This window comes from Microplitis demolitor, chromosome 2 (assembly GCF_026212275.2).
Source record: "Microplitis demolitor isolate Queensland-Clemson2020A chromosome 2, iyMicDemo2.1a, whole genome shotgun sequence".
Classification (NCBI taxonomy): Eukaryota; Metazoa; Arthropoda; class Insecta; order Hymenoptera; family Braconidae; genus Microplitis; species Microplitis demolitor.
The window spans coordinates 19,922,943-19,942,036 of record NC_068546.1 but is presented as its reverse complement, the minus strand read 5'-3'; the positions used below and the strand labels follow the sequence as shown (position 1 = coordinate 19,942,036).

At 25.5% G+C, this 19,094-nt stretch overlaps 1 protein-coding gene and 1 non-coding gene across 6 annotated transcripts in view; both read right to left on the bottom strand.

Moving 5' to 3' along the window:
- LOC103571641 (phosphatase and actin regulator 2) overlaps nt 1-19,094 on the bottom strand; it is a 167,416-nt gene that overhangs the window by 117,589 nt on the left and 30,733 nt on the right. For 2 of the 5 annotated variants that reach the window (XM_008549869.2, XM_053737123.1), the window contains exon 1: nt 803-1,435. The exons of 2 other annotated variants lie outside the window; for them this stretch is intronic. The gene's annotated coding sequence lies outside the window, so the exon portion shown is untranslated. Of the gene's footprint in view, nt 1-802; nt 1,436-19,094 lie in introns of those variants that run through there. One more of the 5 variants, XM_008549870.2, reaches the window with a different exon arrangement.
- Nucleotides 7,095-7,201, bottom strand: LOC128667390 (U6 spliceosomal RNA). Its single transcript, XR_008403362.1, has one exon. It is a non-coding gene; the product is annotated as a U6 spliceosomal RNA (small nuclear RNA).

Here is a 19,094-nt window from a genome sequence, read left to right as displayed (position 1 = left end):
ATCTTATAATTCTAGGATTTTTTGTTCACAATAAATTACAAAAAAAAAATATTTGAAAAAATTGCACTTGTAATTTTTCAAATTTTCTACATGTGCATATTTTTAGTTCTTTTTTTTTTTTGTAGTTTTGTTAAAAAAAAAATTAAAAAATTATTAATTGTTTATTTCAGGATCATAATTTAATTATCAATTAAATTCACTGTCACAATTAAATTTTTTTTTAAACTTCGCTCCAATAAACAATTGAATTTTTTATACAAATTTAAAAAAATTTTATCTCTTCAAACTAAACAACTCATAGCCTCAAATTTTTTCCACTCTACCAGAAAGAAATATTCTCAAGGACGTTAATTAAATCTATCTCAAGGCCAAAAAATTATTTTGAATATTTAAAAGTGAATTTAATTTAAATACTAATTTATAGAACTCCTTCAGCTGTCAATAAATATCAAAAATTTTAAATGCCAGTCAAACAAAACGGAGTATTTTTGGCAGAAAACTTTTAAGTTTATTTTATTTTATTTATTTATATATATCTATTTTTTTATTAGTTTTATTTCATTCTTTGTATCCTCATCCTAAGCATTCTCTTTTATTCCGTTGGTTGTATTTTGTATTTCGAAACACCTGTGCAACACGCGATCTACCAAAGATACCAATGACGCTGCCGGATATTTAAAAGAACAGGAGAGAGCTTAGAAAATTTATAAAAAACTTATTTTTATAATAAAAAAAAATTTATATATGTATATATACATATACATATATGTATATAAATATATAAATTTAAAAAAAAACTCACTCTCACTAAACTTGTTGCGAATTTAAAAACATTTTTTTAAAAATAAAATTTGAATTTTTAAATTATTGTCAATTTAAAAAAAAAATGGCGGAAGTTTTAAAAATGATAAAAATAAATAAAAAAAATAATAATAAAAGTTAGCAAGAGAGAGACAGATTGTAGAGGGCCCGATGCTCGTTATATTCCAGACAGAAAACAGTGAGGACGAAGACGACGACAACGAGCTCTGGCGATCTCTCGACGCCCCGCGTCACTTGTAAAATTCTCAACGAAAATTATATTATTTTTATTTTTATTATATTTTATTTAAATTCAAATATTTAAACTAAATAATTGTCACTATAAATATTAACTCACTATAACGTACACTGACACTACGACACACTTACTATTATTATTTAGATTTATTTATTTATATTTATATTTATTTACTTATTTATTTATTTATGTTTAATTGGTGTCACGACTCGTATGGACGGATTGTCGTAGACGGATTAAATAATTATTATTATTTTCACTGGCACGTTTTATTTATTAATGATAATTATTTATTTAATTATTTTGGTGAAGGAATTATAAAAATTCATGTAAAAAATAAGGAGCGCCGATACAAAACGTAACCACACACCGAGACTCGCGAGCGACAACTGACGGCGGCCATGCGATTACAGCGACGCCAACTTGTCGATATTGTAAACATATTATAAACCACGAGGCGTATTATTATATTAATACAATAATTAATAATAATCATAATAACAAATATAAAAAATCCTGATCGTTAATTCAATTTGCTTTAATAAATTAATAATAATAATAATAATGTAAAGTCTCTTTATTAGCGTTAGCTACTTTATATACATATATATGTAATCAAAAAAAAAAAAAATAAGATAACATTAGAATAAAATAATATAATAATTAATTTATGTAATTATGACTAAAATTATGATACTGAAGTTAGCAGCCAGTTTACATGTTTTGGATTTTTTTTTTCTATAACTTGACTTAAAAAAAAAAAAAAAAAACTAAAAATATGCACATGTAGAAAATTGTAAAAACTACAAGTGCAATTTTTTGAAATAGTTTTTTTTTTTAATAATTTATCGTTTTTCAAACATCCAAATTATTAGATGTCGGCTAACTTCAGTATCATAATTAGCTGACGTCTAATAATTTTTGGATTTTCATTTTACCGATAAATTATAAAAAAAAAAAATATTTCAAAAAATTGCACTTGTAATTTTTAAAATTTTCAAAATATGCATTTTTTGACTTTTTTCACTCACAAGTTGTTTATAATCTTAATAAAATTATATGATGTCTGGTAGTTTAAATACATTCTATATTTTTTAGTTATTTGAGTTATAAAATGAAAAACTGTATAAAAATTAAGAAGTTTAATTACTATTATTAAAATATTTTATAAATAAATAGAACTATGAAAGAATTATTTATTCATTAAGATATTTTACTTGAAAGCAATTTTTTTTTTTTTTACTTCTGTTATAAAATCTTATTGTGGGTGAATGCTCCGAAATTCGGCTTGTCAGCAAATCTTTTTTTAAATATTCAGTAGTTTAAGTATTGAGTTTATGAATGGAAAAATTTAATTTCTAATTAAAATATATATAAATACTAATAAAATAGTAATTATTATTTAAAAAAAAATATTTTTGACCCTAATACGAATTATTTTACTGTTTAATATTTAAATATTTAAATACTTGAATATAAATATATATATAACAATAAGAGCTATTATAAGTACACGTAGTTCCTTGTTCTATGATTTATTTCATTTTTTTACTCGCTATAAATAATACTGAAAGCAGCATATTTATAGTACTCGTAAATCTATATTTATTCATAATGATAAAGCAAAATATTTTAAATATCATAACTTTTTTTTTATTTTATAATAAATTATTTTTTATTTCTTCAGCAATTTATATTCAAATGTCGACCTAATAAACTTAAATACATTGTATACTGATCAATATTTTATTTAATTAAATCTCTTCATAACTCATAAAAAATAATATTTTTTATTGGTAATAAAATATTTTTAAGTATCGTAGAAAAAAATTATTACTACCCAGCAATCATCAGATAATGGATGAACAAATAATTTTTTTTTTAACATACAAGATTCATTATTAAAAATTTGGAATTGATTGATAAAAACATAAAAAATATCGAAAAATTTGTATCATATAATCAAATATTCCCTGACAGTTTTTTTTTCAAGTCAATGACTTCAATTAAAAATTAAATTTTAAAACCTACTCAATAAATTAGTCCATGGCACTTAATAGGGAGTCTTTTAGTAATTTTATTTCATTGACAACAAATTTCATACATATATATATATATATTTATTATATTAAAATTCATATCACTCCGAAATCACTCCCCTGGAAACCCAAACTTCCAATTTACTCCTTATGTAGAGGGTTTTTTTTTTAAACTTCGAATTTCCAAGTGACCGAGTATGAATTCGGATTAAATAAAATCCATAATCACTCTGAATTCACTCTCAATTTTTTACTGTGTATAATTATAATTAAACTCAAAATCTAATTAACTTAAATTTAAAATAAAATAATATACACAAAATTAAAAAAAAAATATTAATTTGTCGTCAATAAATTGTTCATTACAATACACATTACTTTTTATCAGTTATTCGATATCTCTCGACTTAAAGCCTCTATAATCTCAAATTTATTGTACGATAAAACAACAATGAACAAAAGTTCATAATTCTAAAGCTTAAGTAGTTGATTAAAAAAAAACAATGTTATTTATGTATGTCTAAATACGATACATGACGGCTATTATATACAAATATATATATAAATAAGATTGTTTTTTCCGGTTTTAAAAACAATAAATGAGTTTTAAAAGTCTGGTAATGTGAATAAAAGATGACGTGCACCACGTGGTATTCGCAAAGCGTCTAGACACTCTCTAATTTAAACTGATTTGCGATTCTATACCCGGACTTTGGGTAGTTTAGTATATTCTACTATACCTAATTTTATATTATATATCTATACATGTATATTCAGATTAAACGCTGTCACATCTAACGACTAAAAAATATGAAAAAAAAAAAAAAAAAAATATACTTTCATAATCAGCAATAGCTTGTTGTGTTCTCATAACATGAACTATGTTTCATTAAAAAAACGCTTTCAATAACGAAAGTAAATATTATTTAAATTTTAATTACTAAAAAAATTTAATTAAAATATTTTTTTATTTTAATAAGCATGTAAAGTAAAATAAAAAAATGTCAGTAATTAATGTGTGCTAATGGTCACATAATATATAATAAAAAAAATAATGAGCTGTTTGAAGGCCTTAGTTTCGAGCTGCTGTGATAACACAACCCAAAGTGGAGCACGACAAAGCTTTACTCTACCTCTGTGTTGAAATGACATTTCTTTCAATTATAGAGATGCCATTGTGTTTACAGAGGGGGTAGGGGTGGAGATTTTGAGTTGAACAACCCTTAGGGGAGCCTGTGATCGGAGGATTCTGAGTCAGGTACGATTACTAGGAGAGGATCGTGCAGTTTTATTATTAGTTAGAGAAAGAGTGGAGGGTTGTAATTTTATCTCGTGTGAGTGTGTGAAAGAGAAGTCATTTAAAAGTTGAGTAGGGAAATAAGGGAAAGAAAATTAAGAAAAAATCCTGGATGTAGTAGGATTCGAACCCACGACCCAACGCGCGGGAGGCAAACATTCTACCCCACGGCCGCAGTTAGCTTGGAGCGCAGATGTGTAAATTTATATCAAGTTCATAAATAGGTAAAAAAAAATTACTGTCTGTAATTATAACTACGTATTATTATTTGAATATTACTTGGATAATAATAATATATTTAAAAAAAAAATATTTGTAAAAAATAAAAAATAATTAATTTTTTTGTCATTAAATAATTAAAAAAAAAAAAATTATTATTTTTGTTTTCAAATACTTATCTTTGGATCAATTGTTAAATTTGATTAATGGTTAAAATTTGTAAAATTAGTAATTTGTCGTTACAAGTTTTGTTATAAAAATTTTTAGCTAATTTAACTTTTGGAGTTGAGTAAAGTTTCAAAGTTATTTATTAGGAAAATGTTTAAGTTGATTAATTATTCACGAAGTTTATTTGCCCTTCAGTCAATCGAGGAAAGATATTAAGTACAAAAAAAAAGTTCAATAAGTAATTTAAAAAGTTTGTAATTTGAAAATAATTAATTTTATTAATTTTAGAGATTAATCAGTCTTGCGAAAAGAAGAATTTAAATAACAACATATTCTAAAATCATGGATCGCGAATTTTATTCAGTTCTAAAAGATCTTGAGGTATGTGACCCCTCTATAATTACATTAAAATAATCCTGTTATATATTTTAGATTTATTCCCACATATTTATGGCTGAGAAAAAATAATTTAGGTTTGCGTAGATCTGAATTTTTTAAAAATTGGAACTGCGTTACTTCTAGCAGATCTACGCATGTCAAAATAGATCGAATAGTCGCTAAGAATTTTTTTGTAAGAAATTTATGATGTGTGGAAATTAATGGAGATCGTCGAAGATCTCCAGTGGCCTCTGTATCCCTAATAAAAAAAAATGACGTTTATGATTCGGTATATTCGGTCTGTAGGTCCGCATAAATTTAAACAGACCTCCATTAATATTATTGTGAAATTTTCATGATACTGAAGTTAGCCTGCGTCTAATAATTTTTGAATTTTTTTTAAAACGATATATTATAAAAAAAAAAATATTTGAAAAAATTGCACCTGTAGTTTTTTTTACTTTCTACATGTGCATATTTTTTTTTTTTTTTTTTTTTTTTTTGTAATTGAATTGTTAAAAAAATCAAAAAATTTTTAATTGTCTTCTAACTTCAAGATAATAACTTTTAAAATATCTGTGAAGATCTTTTCAGATCACCATCGATCTAAAATTATTCAAAGTTCGAGATTATTGGAAATTTTTAGAAGTCACTATAAACTTGAAATCAGTGATCTGCTGAAATCATCAGTGATCTTCTGAGATCTATTCCAAATTTTGAATATAACAGATCTGAAATTTGATGTTAATTCTAAAGTATTGTATTAAATTTTAATTATGTATATTCTTATAATAGTTCATTTACTTGACATGATTTAAGTCCAACTTTACAATCCATTGGCTGATAGAGTTGAGATGACTCATAAAGGACACATATTATTTTTATTATTATTTTATTGAATGTAAGTAAAAATAAAAATAATTTATAAAATGAAACAAAAATACGATAGTCTGAGTATGTCTATCAATTTTAATTTTCTCGATAAAAATATCGTTATTATCATTATTGTCGTTATTATTATTATTATTACAATAATTATTTTATTTTAGTATATCTTTTATGTTCGCGACCTTGCATGAATGACGTCCATGAATGCTCTTGGGGTTATATTGCAAGCGTCTATTATTTTTATTGTACAAGATAACGAAATAAAAATAGTACACACAAAAGCTGCTTTATCCCGAGTTAGTAGTGCCCAAAAAAATTAAAAAAAAAATACATAAAATTGAATATTTAAATTTTTAACATTTATATTTTAATCTGAATAAAAGTAATAAAAGATTAAAAAAAATTCATTGAATTAAGGTCAGATATCGAAGTATCTGATATTTAAATACTATTTGAGTGCTTCAAATTGAATATTTTACAATGAAAATTTTAAGTAAGATTATAGTAGTTGAATTAATCATTACACTTAAGTAATGCTATTAAATATAATTAAAATAAAAGTATTCAAATAAATGTCACGACACAGAAATATGGCGGAGTTAAAAGTACAAGTTAGTTGTTAGACTGAATAATTAAAGGATTTCATGAGATTATCATGGTAAATCCATCCTAACTGTCTACCTTTCATGAGTTTGAATAATTCGCGAGAGTTAGAAATGGAAAATGCAGTAACTTTAGAAAATAAAAATTTTTTAAATTCAATTATTTTTTTTTTTACTTCATGCTGAGGAAATTGAAAATTAAAAAAAAAAGGCAAGTATATATATATATATATATATATATATTTTTTTTTTTTTTTTTTATTGCATTATTATTATTTAAAAGGTTCGAATTCTAAAATATATCCCTTATTAAAAGAAAAGATTTAAAATTATTAGAAAAAAAAATTTTAAATACTTTATTTTTTATATAAAAAATATATGAACTATATAAATTAATATATTAATAAAAAAATGAAAAAATAAATAAAGTCTACAAATTACAAAAAAATGTGGAACGCTTCACGATTTTGCGTGTCATCCTTGCGCAGGGGCCATGCTAATCTTCTCTGTATCGTTCCAATTTTAGTATATGTACTGCCGAAGCAAGTACATTTCGTCTACGTTTAAAACTTTTATATATACAAAAAATAGTGTATGACGAGTCATTGCGAGAAGGCATTCAATAGAGCCATCTGCCGGCAAAATTAAGAAACTCCCTCCCCACCCTACACACACACGCACTCTCACACTAATTGATACTATAAACTTGCATAGAATTGATAAACCCACACGGAAAAAAAAATATATCCGAGAATACTAAAGATATAAGCCAGATATACACGAAAAAAAATGATGCTCAAAATTTTAATAGTTTGTAGTTTATTTTCGACTTAAAATTAGTATATTCGATACTAATATCAAATCAGGATCAATATATATATTACAAAATGGCTATTATTTATATTAAAATTTGATACACAGAAGAGCAAAATTTGTAATTTCGGATATTAAAATTAATATGAAAAAGAATCGATTAATTGGTATCTACAGTTATTACTATTCAAATAAACATAGAAAAATTTTAAAAATGAGGAACCGAAAAATTAGTAAACGTACATATTAATATATAAAGATCTAGTATACGAATTTTTCATTTTATTATTTACCACTTATTCGATATATGTATATAATAAATTAATTTATAATAACGAATAAATAACATTTTATATTAATTATTAGTCAATGGGATAGAATTTATAAAATAAGAGTTAAAAATTTTGGGTATTTTTATGAGCAAAAAATCAGTATCTAGTATACTAATATTTCATTTTATTATTTACCACTTATTCGATTTATGTATATTGTAAATTAATTTATAATGATGAATAAATGATATTTTAAGCTAATAATTGATCAGTGATATCGAATTTATAAAATAAAAGTTTGTAACTTTTGCAATTTTCGGCTGCAAAAATCAGTATCTAAAATACCAATTCTCAATTTGACCAATCATTACTTTTTAATAGATTATGCCATAAATTAATAAACTTTCACTAATTAGTCACATATTTTACCTAAAAGTAATAATATTTAGTTACTTTTTGAAATAATTGATAGTAGTTCTTAGGGATCTACAAAAATTAGTAAACTACTTTGCATTGAGCACACAATAGTACTGATAATTGATAACAGATTCCACTTTTTATTATTATTTATTAATTATTAAATTTCTGTTTCTTCCGTGTACTATTTTGCCAGGATATATATTTTTTCGTGCGGAATTGCATTAGATTTTCAATTAAAAGTGATATGCACTAGATAAGTAAACAAAAATGAATATATAATACTTATTATTAACGCACTTGGGCGAAAACACGTGGTTGGTTATTTTATGTATGCATTACTTTTATTTAGATTTTGAATATGAAAAAAATTTAATTAAAAATTTTTTTATTCTTGACATTATTATTTTAATAAAGTTCTATAAAGTTTATTGAGTTTGTTTTTTTATTTTTCCTTTGTACTCGAGAGTTTTCTTTTCATTTTACTCTCGACTAAAAGTCGGATAAATTTTATAATATAGTTCTATATAAAGTGTTAAAGTTTGTTTGACGCTCTTTAGTGACATTTGTCATAACGGAAATAGCTTTTAAGATAATTTTGTTTTCAAATAAACAAAAATGTTTAAAAAGTTGTTTGTTTAATTTTGTTTATCAACTATTTTAAATTACTCTTATACGCGATGTTTATTTTATCATTAAATATATCATCTGATAAAAAGTTGACATAACGAAAAAATGCGTTCATATAAAATTTTTTTATCATTATTATTATTATTATTATTATTATCATTATTATTATTATTATTACTATTTTTTTTTTGTTTTTTTTTTTTTTTTAAAGGAAATTTGTAAAATATAAAATATCGCAAAAAAAAAAGTATATCTCAATGTATTTAAATAAAAATAAAATAGAATTGGGTTAAAAAAGTTTTGTGTGTAAAAATTCATATATTTTATCTAGAAAGATATTTGATATTCTGGTTCACATGTGTAAATTTAATAATAAAAATAAAAATAAAAGTTCTTTCAATCCAAAAAGTCTTAAAAGAAAAACAAAGAGATTGTATATATGGAAATAAAACTGAATTTTTATTCGATTTGAGTAAAAAAAAAAACAATAAAATTTATTTACATTTATATAAATGCTTAGGGTGATCAACTTGCCCCGCCATTTCTTTGGACTCGCATAAAAATATAGTTTCAAATAAAATTGAATGTGTGTTTTTTTCCTCAAGATTTTTTTCATTTTTACTATGGGTCTTTCTGCAAATGAATTAATTTTTTGTAATTTATTTTTGCAAATAATATTTAACTATAATTTAATTTTAGAAATCGATCAGTTTGCTATCGGATAAGAATAGATTTTTACAAAAAAATTAACTGTTTAGAAATTTATGATCCAATCAATTTGTCAGCTGCAGGATCGTCAAATTGACAATTTAATAAAATATTAAGAGTCCGAATTAATCTTTCTTCAATCTATCAAGAAAATTCATGAGCTAGACCAAAAAAAAAAACTTTACTAAAAAGATAAAAAAAAAATGGACTAAAAAAAAAAATTTTGTTCTGAATCTAATTGTTTTTACTTTTATTTTTTTTTAATAGCAACTTTAAAATTTTTAAATTTGTGTAGGAAAATAAAAAATTCTCATTTAACCCATAAAGATATTGCCTTTCAGTTCTAGAAAATTTTAGTTTTCAATTCATGATGCTAAAAATTTTTTGGAATAAGTAAAATTTTTATTGGGGCGAGTAAAAGTTTTTTGTGTCAAAAAATTATTTTTTTCTGTGTAGCAATTAAACTGCTTTATTAGCAATCAAATGAGTTCTTATTTTTGTATTGGTAAAAATTTTTTTGTGTTTTAAAATTATGGTAAATTTTTGAATTAACCTTTTTTTTAAACAGAAAAATAATAGTTTTCTTTTTCCATTAAATTTGAACACATAATATATATCAATTTATAAATCTACACATGTGTATATGAATGTCAGAGCTAAAAAAAATTTCATGACAACTAGAGCAGTTTTTTCTTTACGCCTGTCAGCACAATGTCGGGAAAACAGAAGCTGGAGAACCAACAATGACAAACACTGTACATAATACAACGCATTATATATTGTATAAATAGGGAATATACATACATATAATACGCATATATATATATATATATATATATATATATATATATATAAATATATATAATGGTACAGCAACTCTCAACATCTCCTTGAGACTCGAATGTCATTCACCCGTTTTGACAAGGTTCACTGCATTATTGTTCATCTTTAACGATAGTATGCTTCGTCAGCAATGATTATTTTATTTTTATTTTATTTACTATTAACACTCTTTTACTTTTTGTATTATCAACCCTTTAGAAATAATTTGCTGTGTAAAAATTCATTTCTGTAAGTAAAAAGTACCACTACAGTAAAGCGGATTTTTTACACAGTGATAATGAAATTCTATTATACATTTAAATTGTATTGTTATGTATATATAGGTAATTCCAAAAGCTCTAATGTTAAAGTGTCCGAAGACTAAAGAGTACGATACGATGACGGTACACTAGACAATTCCATTTAATTCAGTTGCACAAATGTCTTCACGACTCTCGAGCCATTTATTCAAACCGAATAAATTATTCCTGTAATCATTTACGTATATTTTTTATCTGTTCAACATTCTATTTCAGAATAGTGTGATAACAGTCGACGCGACAGGGTTTAAATAACGGAGTTGTAAAAATATCTATTTGACAGCCTGAATGAAAGTAGATTTTTAACTAAAATAACTTCGAATTTCTACAAAATATGAAATCAATGAAAATCCAATATAAAATAATTAAAAATTTATTGCTAATAATATCAAAATTAACAACTTGATAATAAATTTGATCTAATTAGTTCTTTCTATTCAAAATTAATTTGAGAAAAAAGCCACAGTATCATTTTTCATTAATTTTTAAATTTTAAATTTTAAATTTTAAAACCGACCAATTTCGCTAATCTTTAAACTTGATCATAAAATAATTATACAAAATTTTATAAACTTTTTCTGGGTCGAAAAATTTGATGTGATTTTAGTCTAACTGGACTGTATTTGGACTAATTGATGTATTTGAACTAGTTCATCTGTTTTTGATGTTCCATAAAAATTTTTAAGCTGTCTTTGATCTGTTATTTTGAAAAAACAATCGCGTAAGCGGCAAACAAAACTAGAGTAATTTTTGAACTTGTAATATTTGTATTTATGGACAATGTTTATAAAAAATGTTCAAAGTTCCAGAATTGGATATGTTTTGTTTACCAACTACTTATTGTTAAATTAGCGAGAGTTCGCGTTTCGGATATTTTCGGTTTATACTCCCACCATCTAAATTTAATACCTGACATTGCGCCTTAATAGTGGGAGTAAAAAACCGAAGTGCAAAGTCTCGCTAATCAAACTATTGTATAAACACCGTGAAAAATTCCCATTAAATTTTACTATGGGTGCATTGTAAAACCGGACCATAAGAAAACTGGTACAAAATTTACAAGTGTCCCATAATAAACGTATGCGCAGATGACACGATTGGGGCCTATGCGCATACGTTTACTATGGGACACTTGTAAATTTTGTACCAGTTTTCTTATGGTCCGGGGTTACAATGCACCCATAGTAAAATTTGTTGAAATTTTTCACAGTGTAGTCAGTGTCTTTTGTTTGGAAATGTTGGCAGTCGATGATTGTTTGACAACTTCATTTTTTAGTTGTCTTAACTGAATATTTATAATATTGAATAAAAGTAATAAAATAGCTTTTAAAATATAAAGAAATTTTTCTTATTCATTGGATAAATTTGAAAAATATTTTGCTTTTAGAAACCATAAAAATTCTTGCGATATCTTATTACGAGTGCGCATTAGCATGTTTCAAATATCAGGAACCTCAAAATAAATTTATAAATCTAGATTATTATTATTATTATTGTCATATTGGTAGAAAGTCCTGTTTTAGATCTGAAGGCGATTGAAAACAGACTGAAAATTATAGTAAATAGTCTGTTTTTATCCCTAAGAACAATTGAAGGCATACTAATAATTATCATAAAAAAGTCTGTTTTTAGACTATAAGCGATTCAAAACAGACTAAACATCATACGGAAATGTCTGATATTGGTTTGAATAAGGAATAGTACGGGCAAAAACAGATTGAATTTCTATATGAAATAAATACGATTTAAAAATTTACATTAAATACAGAATATTTGAATTTATCACTTATTTTGAAACAGATCTAATTTTGCGGGTCATTAGAAACTATAAAAAATAAATTGATGACAATTTGACCATAACACTTAAAATTAACCAGATACTTTTGAATGTCGATTGAAACTATAAAATTTATAAAAAAATAGAAGTAAATAAATGATATCTTTTTTCATGAGCTGTGACATTTTTTTGCAAAAATAAAGTAGGTCAGTCCATTTAAAATTCATCAAAGAAACAGTTATGAAAATAGCTTTTATCGGATTTTTGGAAATTTAAAATAGTCAGCATTTCTTTAATTACTGCCCGATTTTGCTTGTATATTACACTTCCACTAAGGATATCACACAAGTGAAATGTGTTCATTACGATACGATATGAGCAGTAGACGCTGTCATCATGTCAAGGCGCTTTATATGTACATATATGCACATATATATAGATGTGAATTTTAATAAACACTTTTTGTTGTACAGTTTAAGTCTTTCGTATCCTGCAATTATTTTTCCTCTCAACAGTTTAGCCACTTGGTGGTGGAATCATCGACCGGCCTTTAACAGAGTTCCAATAATAGCTTAGCAATTCGCTCCAGAACGTAGGTGAGAGATGGACGCTCGGCGATAATAATAATAAATAATAAAAAAATCCATAACATGACCACTAGTCGACACTACGATAAAAAAATGTCAATAAGGTTAAAAAAAAAAATCCAAGCGTTGGTTGACCCTGCGAGTCAGTCCTAAAACTTCCCACTGTTTTCGAGCTCCGTGAGCTCGAAAATATTGATGTAACTATACTTTCGAGCTCTTCGAGCTCAAAAATCTTATTGGATGCGATTGTTTTTTTATGAGCTTTTCAAACTCTACGAAGTTACGCGTTATGCTAAAGTTTAGAAGTTTAAGAATCGGAAATCATTAATCAGCAAGCGGTTTTCAAATTTTAATTTCTGATTATGACATCCTCTTTTATCTTCATTCATCCTAATTCATCCTAATATGGGTTTCAACTCAAAAAATAAATTATTCCCAGGACTTGTTATGGTTTTTTCTACTAGAGGACATCATAATGAACAAAAAACGTCAATTTTGTGATGGGTTATTTCTAACAGAAGAAAAGTTACGGGCTACTCTTCGTAGAGAACCATCATTTCCCATGTCCACCAATCTCCACCCATCTCCACCAACGCTCATATGGGTCTCAACTCAAAAAATAAATTATTCTCAGGACTTTTTATGGTTTTTTCTACCAGAGGACATCATAATGAACGAAAAACGTTAATGTTGTGATGGGTTATTCTCAACTAGAGCAAAGTTACGGGCTACTCTTAAAAAAATAGGGTATTTTCTATTTTCATTCGTAAAAAGCTATTATCAAAAATGATAGTCGAGTAATTTGAATGTTATTTCCAGGATATTAAATGACCGCAATTATTTGATAATTATCTAATCTACCCTGATAGTCTAACATCGCATAGTCACGTATTCTCTTGCGTTCTATTTGTGAAGTGTCGTCATCACGTCAATATGTGATGATATTCAATAACAATCAATACGATAATAACAGATTCCGTCATATATGTATATAATTAATAATAATTGTGAAATGTGTAATTGACATTGTCAACTTGAATCGTTAGTTATATTTTTTTTACTAGCAATCAGTGTTCATTCTTACTTCAAAGTTATAATTATTATTTGACGTTTAATTTATTCTCGAAATTAGGTCATAATTTAAAAAATAAGAAATATTTTTTTTTATGCGGGAGCATAATTCATAGCCCCGTTTTGTAGAAAAATCTCCGAAAATCGAACTAATTGTTTGGTAAATTGACACAAGTTGTACTAAGGTTAGATCAGTAGACTTGAGTAGATTAGGTTATGTGCTTATATTTATTAGTTGATTTTAAAACGAAAAGTCTGTTAAATTTGCACAAATTTTCTGTCGAAATAACAGATTTGTGTTAAAAATCAACACAAACGCAGTGTTAAATTAACACACAAATTTGTGTAGACTATTGACACTACACGATTTTTGTTGAATTTAACACAAAATTTCTAACTGTATATATATTTATATATGTAACGAAATGATTATTTTTCTGGTTGAAAGCTGACCCTTCTCCAAAAAAATCTTATTGTTTTTTTTTTTAATAAAAACTTTTTCAAAACAAAAAAAAAATAAACTGGTGTTCAAATCAATATTTGTTTTCCATTTATAAGTTATATATTATATATAATAGCAAAGCTTTCATGCCTTCTTTTACTATCTTTCAATTAAATTTCTCTTTCTCCACTGGAGCGCCGTGGCATCGTGGCTTTTATTGAAATAGTTTTGCGACCAATATTGTGGTCTGTATCAACTCGTTTTCTTATTAAGACTCTCAAAAACAAATTCCATCTTGGTTTGAGATTCCATCAACCTCAAGCTTCACAAACGATTTATTCAACCGCAATTACTTTCTGTCGTGATTAATTCTTAAACTTTCCCTTCTTATTTCTACTTACTCGACATCAAGTTTTCCGACTCGTAAACAAACAAATTGTTTACTAAGTACGACAAAGTCACTCGTCAAATAGAATATTAAATGAAAAAAAATTATAAAAAAAAAATTTTCGAAAAATCCACTTAATTTTTTTCATGAAAATAATTTTAGATTAATTATTTGAACAGAAATAGAATCATAGAGTCCGAGTATTATATTGATGACCTACAATCTGTATATATTTCCGTATTTATATATTTGTTCAATCGCGGAATCAGATAGAAAAATAGTTTCTCTTTTAAAATAGTTATTTTTCTGCACATTATACCGGATATAACTTCAATCCGTATATATACAGATTTCAAATAAAATGTTATTTTTCACTTCAATTGATTTTACTTAGGCATGAAAATGTTGAAAGCGTTCAGATGAAAAGCCATTATACTCAAAAAATAAATAAGCAGTGAAAAAATGAAATAAAATCTGTACCAGTGAAAAAGTAAATAAACATGCGAATAATAAATAAAAACATGAAATTTTTCTGTGTTCACAAAACATTGGTATCAGGTAAATATATATATTTTTTTTTTTTTAAGATTGATTTTAAAACCAACTCTATTTGATTTGTTTAAAATAAAAAGGAAAGTCAAATTTATTAAGTCTTCAGAGACACTGAACTTGAAATTTCGATGCTGGTATTATAAAAAAAATTTAATATGGCGGCTATTAATAAACTAGTTGATTAACTTTCCTCATTTTCAAACTTGTCCAAATTAAATTGTTCATACCCTGTTGAGAGAATCTCATAGAAATTAATAGGTTCTTGTAAATTTTCATAGGGATTTTATAAAAATGACTGAGTGCTACACTGAGAAAATAAAATACTATTGTCCAAACAAGAATTTTTCGGTTCAAAAAATCCGTTCAAAATATTTATTTTATTATTATTAATTATCAATTTCTTAAGAAAAGAGCATCAAATTTATTTTTGTTATTATATGAATTTGATATTATATTATGAATGTACAAAAGAATAGCTTTACTTGAATTAAATACAAATTATTTCCATTAATTCTACGAATTCTTGATACAAAATTATGCATTCTCGAAAATTATCAAGAATATATCGCGTGCCAAAAAGTAAAAGGGCGTATACCAATGTATGCGCCCTTTTACCTTTGCAAAGGTAAAAGGGCGCATAAATTTTTTTTTCATCGCCAATTGATTAGTAAACATTTTCTACGCTTGAAAATCACATATTGTTTTCCCAAAGGTAAAAGGGCGTATGTCTTTAATTATGCGCCCTTTTAGCTTTAGGAATTTGAAAATTTTGTGACCAAAAGGTAAAAGGGCGTATAAATTTTTTTTCTAAAAAATTTATTAAAAAGCTTAGCCGAAGTCTAAAAATGAAAAAAAAAAAAAAAAAAAAAAAAAGTGCTGCAAATTGTATGAATGTTATTTTATTTCACAGTTAATTATTAGAGTTTATAATAGTATTTTAAAATTCTTATACTAAATTGAAAAAAAAAAAAAAAAAGCAGAAATAACCGGTTCATTTAGATACGATTCCTATACCCTCTTCCTCGTGTCTGTCGCACGTACTTTGGATTTTTTTTTTTTTTTTTTTTTTCATATATTCTGATTCATGACGGATCCATAATCCAAAACACTGATTAAAGAAAAAGTCAATAAATTTTTATTTTTTATAGTCGTTATGAAAATTTTTTATTCAATTGAAATTTGATATTTTCATTTTATTTTTTTTTTCAGTTATTTTATTTTTAATAAATTAAAAAAAAAAGTGTAGGAGGAGTGTTTTTTCATCTAACTTGCCTTGTGAAATTATTTGTCAGTATTTTGTATTAAAACTAGAATTTTTTTTTATGCGCCCTTTTACCTTTAGGCACTACTTTTCAAAAGGTAAAAGGGCGTATGTCTTGAGATACGCCCTTTCAGTTCAAGGATGCCCAAATTTTTTTTTTGCAGATCTTTGCGTTTCGAAAAATTTCAAAGCTAATGGCAAAATAAAATTTTTTTATACGTCCTTTCAGCATAATTCCCTACTAACCTGTAGCAATACGCCCTTTTACCTTTCGGCACGCGATATGTTCTTGTATAAAGTAAATATTCTTAATAAAAGTATTTTTTTTCTCAGTGTATGAGAAGTGTTATAGTTAAGTATAGGCTTTACATAATACAGCTATAAGAATCTATTGGATTTTTTAAGTAGCGTAGAGTAAGGTAGAGGTACCGCTTTTGGCCATTTTTGAACACTCAACAAATTTAAATAAAATAATTTGTAAAGGGTATAATGACATAATTATTATTAAAACGTCATCAAAAATACGTCATCACACTATAAAAATAGAAGGCTTTGTTATACTTTTCTGTTTATTAAATGTCCAAAAATAGAGTAGTGGCTACAAATGTTACTTCTACCCTAAGTGTACTAAGTTTCATTAAGATCAGTCTAGAATTCTGTGTGCTATTGATGTCACAAGAACCATTATATATATATATATATATATATATATATATATATATATATATATATATATATATATATATAAATAAACTTTTGAACTGTCAAAGTATTTTTAGAACCTTCTTGACTAATTAAGACAACATTATATTGCAACCCCACCACGAGGGTAAATATATTACACGGAGAAAAAAATATCGTGACCAGCACGATACATTATACTGACTATCATGATACTCGTTTAGCTATTTAGAAGGCAGTGTGTCTTAATACGTATAGTGCTGACAGAAATTTGGATCGTGAATGGGACTAGAATGGATCGCGAGTATAATTATACAGATCGCTTTCTTTACGATACATACACAGAAAAAAAGTATTTTTTGGTGTAAGAAATATTTTGCATTATGAACTGAAACCAAAAATTTTCTGAAGAGTCAAAAAAATTTTTTGACGAATAAATTTTTTCTAGTCCCAAAAATTTGTTATTAAAAAATTGAAACATCAATTTTTATTATGATGTCGAGCAGACTTGAAACAGGAAGTGGAGCATACGGAAAAATTATTATGCTGCAACACAATACTTACGAGCGAGAAACTTGTCATAAGTTTTAATAACAATCACTTTTATACATTATAATAATAGTGATGCGGCATAATTTTTTATAAGAGCATAATAATTTTTTGTACCCTTCACTTCTTGTTTTAAGTTTAGTCGAGAGCATAATAAAAAAATTTGGAAAATCCAAAAGTGCAAAACTCATAATGCTCATTTATTAAGAAATAATAAAATAATAACAAAAAAATGGCGGGAAGCACGAATAATTTTAAAATATTTAAAATTTGTTGTTGTTTTTTTTTTAATTATATTAGTAATTTTTTATAATCATAAAAGAATTTTCTTAAAATATCTCGATTAATAACAAAAATATATATATATATATATATAAATAAAAACAAATAAAAAAAGAGAATTGAATTGAAAAAATTCAGGCTTACCAATTAGCAATAACACAAAAAAAAATCGGTCTGTCGGTTGACCCTGCGGGCCAGCCCCAAAACTTCCCGCTGTTTTCGACCTCAAAGAGCTCGAAAACATTAGTGTAGATATATTTTCGAGCTCGAAAATGCTATCACATGCAATTGTTTTTTTATGATCTTTTCAAGCTCTAACAAGTTACCTGTTATGCTGAAGTTTGAAAATTTAAGAATCGAAAATCATCAATGAAACGGTTTTTAAAATTTAGTTCCTGATTTTGTTCAGTAAAATAAGTGTATTGAGGCAGAAATCAATGTCGGGGATCAAAATCAAGATTTAAATAAATTTTGACTCATGTAAGAAACAATAAAATATGAAATATCCGATAAAAATATTAAAAACTACGTTTTATCGATTTTTTTGTTGATAATATGATTTAAACTAAAAACCAAGTTCGATGACATTATATGATCGAAAGAAACCATAAAAAAGATGAGTTGGTATGATATCAGGCACATTTTAGTACGTTATATTCTGATTTATCCGGAAAAAATAACATAAAATGTTATTTTTTTAACTTTTCAACGCCGATATCTTTTGAACTAATCAATTGATTTTGATAGTTGACATGGCAATCGGCGCGTTTTATTGAATTCTAGAGCTGATTAAAATTTGAAATCGATCGCGTCAGTCGTTTTGATAATATTTAGAAAAAACCGTTTTTCGCCATTTCTTCTCCCGCGATAA